The sequence below is a fragment of the Berghia stephanieae genome, chromosome 8, assembly GCF_034508935.2.
Source record: "Berghia stephanieae isolate SIO BIC M18660-M18661 chromosome 8, UCSD_Bste_1.3, whole genome shotgun sequence".
Classification (NCBI taxonomy): domain Eukaryota; kingdom Metazoa; phylum Mollusca; class Gastropoda; order Nudibranchia; family Aeolidiidae; genus Berghia; species Berghia stephanieae.
Genome location: NC_088367.1, coordinates 20,098,762 through 20,106,261, shown reverse-complemented (window position 1 = coordinate 20,106,261; position 7,500 = coordinate 20,098,762). Strand labels below are relative to the sequence as shown.

Sequence of the window (7,500 nt, the reverse complement as noted above, 5' to 3'; positions counted from 1 at the left end):
AAGTTGTTTTCGTGGTTTTAATTATTTTTTTTAGCGAACGCGAAGAAGTTTTAATTTCGTTTATCACTATAACATTATGATACATTATGTACAGACCTGACAACTGCTAAGGAAAAATCGTAGAATTACGAAATTTTGGCTCCAATAGGATTCAGTAGTCGTAACGTCACTTCCTTCCTAATGACGCATGGTAACTTAGTAACACTGGCTCTAAACTATCGGAACAATGGCGGACGCCCGTATGAAATATTTCTCCGGCGAGCATAAAGGGTATCCAGAGGAAAATAACCCCATAAATTTGATCATGTTTTGACTTTTACACATTCTGATCACAAGGCATACGAAAAGGGAACGAAAAGTTCTAGCTAGCATGAAGAATAAAAAGTAATGATTTTCTTTGTTTAGAACCAAGATGGCCGCCGTTGCCGGGCGCGTGACATCAGACTACTGAATCGTATTTCAGAACTTCATGAGTATCTTAATGTCTTTAAAACTTATTGAAAATGAAGGTCGATGCCTGACTACATAATTGTAGGGATTTGAAGTGTTATTTAATCATTGTAAGGGTAAATTGTTGATTTTTAAAGTTAACTTTTACGACTACAATATTTTTCTCCTAAAGGTTTCGAATTTTTAGATTTTCAAATCGGCAGGTCTGATTATGTACAACCCCCAAAATTATAAGATGTATTTTACCAGTTAACCTCGCGAGGTCCCAGGTTTGAGAGTTTTTGCCAAGGCGGGGGTCATTTAAATCGATGAATATAATGTGAAGGACGAGTTTTCTGGCCAAACTTTTAAATACGTGTGTGTGTATGTGTGTGTGTGTGTGTGTGCTTGTGTGTGTGTAAATGAGTATGTTTCAGCCAAAGTAATTTGTAATTTAAGCGCTTAGAGTCTGGTGTCTCGGAGTTATAGCGCTATATAAGTTTTCAGCAATATTATTATTATTATTATTATTATTATTATTATTATTATTATTATTATTATTATTATTATTATTATTATTATTATTATTATTATTACGTGTCTTTCTTTCTAAAGTAACTGTTTAACTGTTTAATTTTGTTCATAGGATACATAAGAGTAAAGAGACTTATTCATGCCAATATTCCTGATTTTATCTTTATGATTGATATTCTTTCGATTGCAACCTAGAAAACGGTTTGTTGCTTGAATCCGTTAACACATATACAGAAAGCCCCGTTTGTGTTTCCATGAAGTCAATGTAGAAATTGACATTACCTTGCGTAGTCTTCATTCAGACACGCAATCCACTAACAACTGGAGGTTTTCTTACTAAAATGACAAAGGTATTGACAAAATAATGTGATGAATCTCACCCCCACCACACCTGATACCAAACACGGCATAACATAACAGTCCTATCAGTAACTCATTTCGATAAAATGTGTTTTACGGTCTTTTGAAATAAAACTCTAAAGATAATCCATATCATCGGAGACCCGTCTATCGGCCATACCCATAATATACCGTGTATTCTTATCGAAATATTAAACATAAATTAACCAGTCACAAAAGTTGACAGATTTATATTTATGCAGCTTTCCACCGTGCTTTAATAATGTTCAGTCCCGGTAGCTCTATCAAGAGAGTGGCCACTCGTCGCCATCGTTAACTTAAAGCCTGACACTAGAATCCTCTAGGACTTATAGTTAGACGTCGTTTTTTTAGGTTTTTTTGCCATCCGCGTCAATGAGTAATTTTCACTAAACTGTATTAACCAGACTATAGATAGTATGCACTTGGCTAAGAAGCTCATAACATTGCCATCCGGAAGTATAACTGACCAACACACAAAACTGTGTGTATCCATGAACGTTTATAGTCGGGTTAATACAGATCAGTGAGAGATACTCATAAACGCGGATGGCAAAAAAACAATAACAAAGACCTAAGTGACGTCATCTTCGATCTATCTATAAACGTTCAAGGTTACACAATAGACTTTTACTTTGTGAAAGTCTATGGGTTACAGCTAGGTTTGTGTGTTGGTCAGATATACTTCCGGGTGGCAATGGACGCTGCAAAAAACTCAAAAGGCAGAGCATGTGTGCATCGGACAACAAAGAGCAGAACCACCAATAAAGATAGGAGAAGAGGATGTGCCAGAAATAAACCAATTCAAATACTTAGGAACAACTGTTCAAGGAGATGGGGGCAATGAGATGGGGGTTAAGATTAAGAAGAGGATACAGGCAGGCTGGAATAATTGGAGGAAGGTAACTGGAGTTATGTGTGACAAACGAATATATACAACATTTGTAAGACCAGCAATGTTATATGGACTAGAGACAGCAGCTATAACAAAGAAACAAGATAAAGAAGTTGAGGTGGCAGAAATGAGGATGTTGAGATGGTCACTTGGCTTGACAAGAAAAGATAAAGTGAGAAATGAACGAATACGAAGGTTGATTGAAGTGAAGAAAGTATCAATAAATAAGAGAGTAGATTGATTGAAATGGTTCGGACATGTAAAGAGACGAGAGAGTGAGTACGTGGGAAGGAAAGTATTGGACTTACAAATAGCGGGAAAGAGGAAAAAGGGACGCCCAAAGACTAGATGGTGGGATAGGTAAAGGATGATATGAAACAGCTGGGCTTGGAGGAAGATGATGAGCTGAGCCGAGATGCATAGAGATGTGGCATTCATTATGGCAACCCTGCAAACTGCGGGATACACTGAAAGAAGAGGAAGAAGCGGATGGCAAATAACAAAGACCGGAGTGACGTCAACTTCATTCTAACTATTGAATACAATTCACGGTGTGTTTTCTTTTGTGGCCAAAGACTTGTCTTTTGACGTAATTTTTTGGTCAATGTCAGGCTATAGATAGTCTGAAGTTGACGTCACTCAGGTCTTTGTTTTGCTTTTTGCCATCCACGTTTATGAGTAATTGCGGCTATGTGGTCTAGTGGTATGACACTCGCTTTCGGGTCGGAAGGTCCTGGGTTCGAGCCTCGCGCTCGGCGCATAGTTTAGTCCTTGGAAAAGGCTCTTTACTCACATTCTCTCACCGTACTCAGGTGTAAAATGAGTACCTGGCCGTTAACAGCGTTGTCTTTGTCCGAAAAATTGTAATATCGCCTAACAGGCGTCATATCTCGTCCTACATGTTATATGTTGCTGTTGTCCAGGGACCCATTGTAAAGCGCTTTGAGCACATTTAGTGGATATTGCGCTATATAAGAGCTCGATTTTCTTTTTGATTTTTTTTTAATTCTCACTAAACTGTATTATCCAGACTATAAAAGTTCATGGTTACACAGAGTTTTGCGCGTTGGTCCGTTATACACAAAACTATGTGTAACCTTGAACTTATATAGTTCAACGTTTACCTATCCGACTGGCGAAGACAACTAAAAATTGTGTGGCGTCAATCGCATTTTGTCTAGTGATGATGGTTCGGGATGGTGATGGGGGGGGGGGGGGGGGGGGGGGGGGGGGAAATGGGACATGAGATGAAACAATGGAGAGAGAGAGCGAGAGAGAGAGAGAGAGAGAGAGAGAGAGAGAGAGAGAGAGAGGGGGGGGGGGACAATGATTTGGCGAGAACAGCCTTTACTTAATTGTAGGTCTGATAACCCAAATTGTTATGCATGGCTCATTGTTGTAATTGAAATACATTCAAACCAACGCAAAGTATGGTCCATTACAAAACTGATAAATCAAGCCTATAATATAACTCCATTCGGTTATCAGACCTGCATATAGTTTTATGTTCACCCTGGTGAGAAGCAATGAACACGACAACACTTTTACTTTTGTTATTTTTTCTCTTCGCTTTAATTGATTGCGTTTGTTTTGTGATTTTTAAATGTTTATTTCATTGTCTTTGTTTTGTTTGGGTTGATCTTTTTTTTTTTTTTTTTTTTGTTCCCAATTCTATGTCTTTTTAAAAATTATTATTGTTTTGGTTTATTTTGTTTGATTTATTGTTTTTATTTGGGTTTTGTTTTGTTCTTTGTTTGTTTGTTTTTGTTTGTTTGGTTTTTTTTTTTTTTTTTTTTTTTTTGTTTGTTTTTTTTTTTGTTGTTGTTGTTGTTATATTGGGGGGAGGGGGGTGATAGAAGTGTGTGTGTGTTAACGGGTACGTTTGAGAGAGGGTGGGTGCGTATGTATCACGTGAGTGTGTATCTTTGTGCTTGTAATAATAATATAATAATATTATTTAATTAAGTGTGTGTATGTATGTGTGAGTGTGTCTGAGTGTGTTTGTGTGGGAAACGGTGTACTGTGTCTGATTTGGACGGGCGAGCCCAAAAAAAAAAAAACCGCTCCCACCTTGCCTTTATTTACGCAGCGGTCATTACCACGTCAATGGCCATGTATTGGCCATGTTGGTCACGATTGTAGGCGTCGATTAATAGCAATGCACACATGCGTTTGACTGACTGACCACTGCTATGATCACATCGTATCAGGGCATATTAATAATCATAGTATTGACCCAATACAACAATGGCCGACTATGTGGGCTTGTATGACACTCGCCTTCGGTTCTGAAGTTCCAGGGTTCGAGTCCCATTCTGAGCGCCTTGGAAAAGGCTCTTTGTTCACATTCTCGCATCATACTCAGGTGTACGAATAAAATGAGTACCTGACCGTTAACAGCGCTGTCTCTGTCGGAAAATAAAATAACAATATACAATATTATCGTCTAACAGGCTGCATGTCTCGTCCTAAACTTAAGTGTAACACCGTGTAAAGCGCTTTTCGCACTTTTAGTGGATATTATGCTATTTAAATTTTTATGGGTCGAAAACTCGCTGCGTAAGCTAAGTGTACCCTCGAGGTTTTTCCTAACTTCTGTCCACCAAGCAGTGTTTGAGCGAGTGGATCTGTTGGATCTGGCGGAAAGTACTCTACAGCAAAATAGATAAAATAATAACAAAATAAAACTATCTTTATTCACCCTCTCTAGAAAAAGTGTCTTTATGGTCTATTCTTATGGAAGACTGGGATAACCCAGGCATCATCAAAGTGAGATAGGACGAGGTGACTTGCTTTAACTTTAAGGCCACACACACAGCACCACAGACCAGAGAGAGGGGAGTCGAACTCGGTACATTTCGTATCGAATCAGTAACATTATTATTATTATCATTATTAATATTATTATTAATAGTATTATTATTATTATTATTATTATTATTATTATTATTATTATTATTATTATTATTATTATTATTATTATTATTATTATTATTATGATTATTATTATTATTATTATCATTATTATTATTATTATTATTATTATTATTATTATTATTATTATTATTATTGTTATTATCATTATTATCATCATCATCATTATACACTTCAAATAATTGACAATGATATAGTGTTCATCGCTTGGGTTTTTCTGGGTCGAATGATCTTTTTTTTCTTTTTTTTTTAAATTCTAAAACCTGAAACTGGCACCTAACTTTCATTTTTTGTCAACACATAATATTCCGCCTGTCGAGAAAATTCCTCATTCACCCCAACATAACAACGCTTTGAGACGGTGAGACAGTGACATTTTAAGCATACGATATTATGATATTCAACACCTGGTTTGCCCGACATAATGCTCGATTGAGGTGGTGTTGGAGCTTAAGCGTAGCCTTCGTAAACTAATAAATAGCCTGGACCCGAGGCCTGACACGAGAGCTTGTATTTTGACGTCATTATCTGGTTAGTGCAGTGCCAGTGTTAGTTGTCAAAAATAGAGTTCAGAGAAACAACTGGTTGAGCCGTTGATTATAACGCACAATTTGCTATCTTTTGGTTGTTATTGCCTTGTAATTTGACGTAATTTTTGACCAGTGTAACGTTATGAATATACGATGGCTGTGACCAGACACTAACCAAAACAAAAACAAACAAAAAAAAAAAAACTGTCAAAAATATGTATCGTCATTTTTATGTTAGCGCACCGCCTAGTGAGTTGTCGATAGTTGTGAGTGATTGGCTGAACAAAATGATTTTATTGGTTGCACTATTGAATACAACTAGCAGTTCTCTTTCTTTCGGCGTTGACTTGTACTACTTTGACGTAAATTTTCGGCCAGTGTCAGGTTCCGAGTGTACAAAGGCGAACGGGAAGGTCATGAATTAACAAAGGCTAAGGCCGGTGAGGGGAACGAGGCTGATACATAATATTATGTCCATGTATACAGTACTCTCAATAACTCCCCAAAATCCTACTAAGAGCGGATCAACGAAAATCAATGCGGAAAGTCAACCATGCACAAAGTTTTCAAACTTGATAGATTTATCGACGGCGCTGATCCTTATAATATACCGGTGTGTCGGAATGAGTTGTGATTCCAATTTACAGCTCCATAACAAAGCAAACAATAAAACTCATCTCATTAGTTACCCATATCATTTATCACGTCTGCGCTGTTTTGCTTTTGTTTTTGTTTTTGTTTTTGTTTTTGTTTTTTGTTTTTTTTGTTTTTTGTTTTTTTTTTGTTTTGTTTGTTTGTTTGGCGTTTTTTGTCTGTTTGTTTGGGTTTTTTTTATTTTATGTTTTGTTTTATTTTATTTTTTTTATGTGTTCTCTATTCTTGGGGAGAGGGTGTTCGTTTATCTTGGGGTTTTTTTTTTTTGTTTTTTTTTTTGTGTGCTCTTTTTTAAAATATATTTTATTTTTGCTTTGTTTTGGTTTCGTTTTGTTTTGTTGTTAGTGGGGAAGGACGATGTTTGTTTGTTGTTTTCTTTATATATATTTATATTTATAATTTATTTAAAGTTATTGTTGCGTGTGAGTGGTCTTTATTAAAAAAATTGATTTTCTTTGGAATAATGTGGAATTAATTCCATTCTAGCTTATGCCAGTAACCAAACTATGAGCAGGCATTTATTTAACGAAGTGGTTATTCAGTATCAGATACTGAATAATGCAATTTATTTAACGCATTTCTACACCTTTTGTCGGAGTGGTAAACAATGTTTCATTCATTTATTCCCTCATCAAGTGATAGGAATCAAATTTACATTTTGATACTCTTAATTCTAGTTGTATGTTAGGTACATTGTTTAGTTTTTGTTTTAGTGTTTTCACAATAATAAAATATAACATAATAGCGTGGCTCAGCGGTCTTTGCTTCGTACCCGAAAAGTATCGAGTTCGATTACCCGCCGCTGCGCTGTGTGGCCTTAAGCAAGTCAACTCGCCCTAGTTCAAATTGCGGCGCTGCACTGCGACTGACGCCTGGGTTATTCCAGTCTTCCCTTGGATTAGACCCAAGAGACCCCTGTGAGATGAATAAAGGGAATTTCATTTTGTTTATTTCATTTATAACTGATGCTATGCGTTTCGGTAAAATATTCATATTTACCAGCCGGCACAAAACTATGTGTAACGTTGAGCGTTTATGGTCTGTTAGGTATAATTTATTGAGAACTAATCACCAAAATGACTGTCTAAAAGAATAACAGAGAGCCATGTGAGATCAGTTTCGTTCCGTCTATAAATTTCATTGCAC

General features: G+C 36.4%; 1 protein-coding gene across 2 annotated transcripts in view; it reads right to left on the bottom strand.

Annotated features, from left to right (window-relative positions):
• Window positions 1–7,500, bottom strand: part of LOC144978324 (uncharacterized) — a 66,807-nt gene that overhangs the window by 57,511 nt on the left and 1,796 nt on the right. The window lies entirely within an intron of this gene.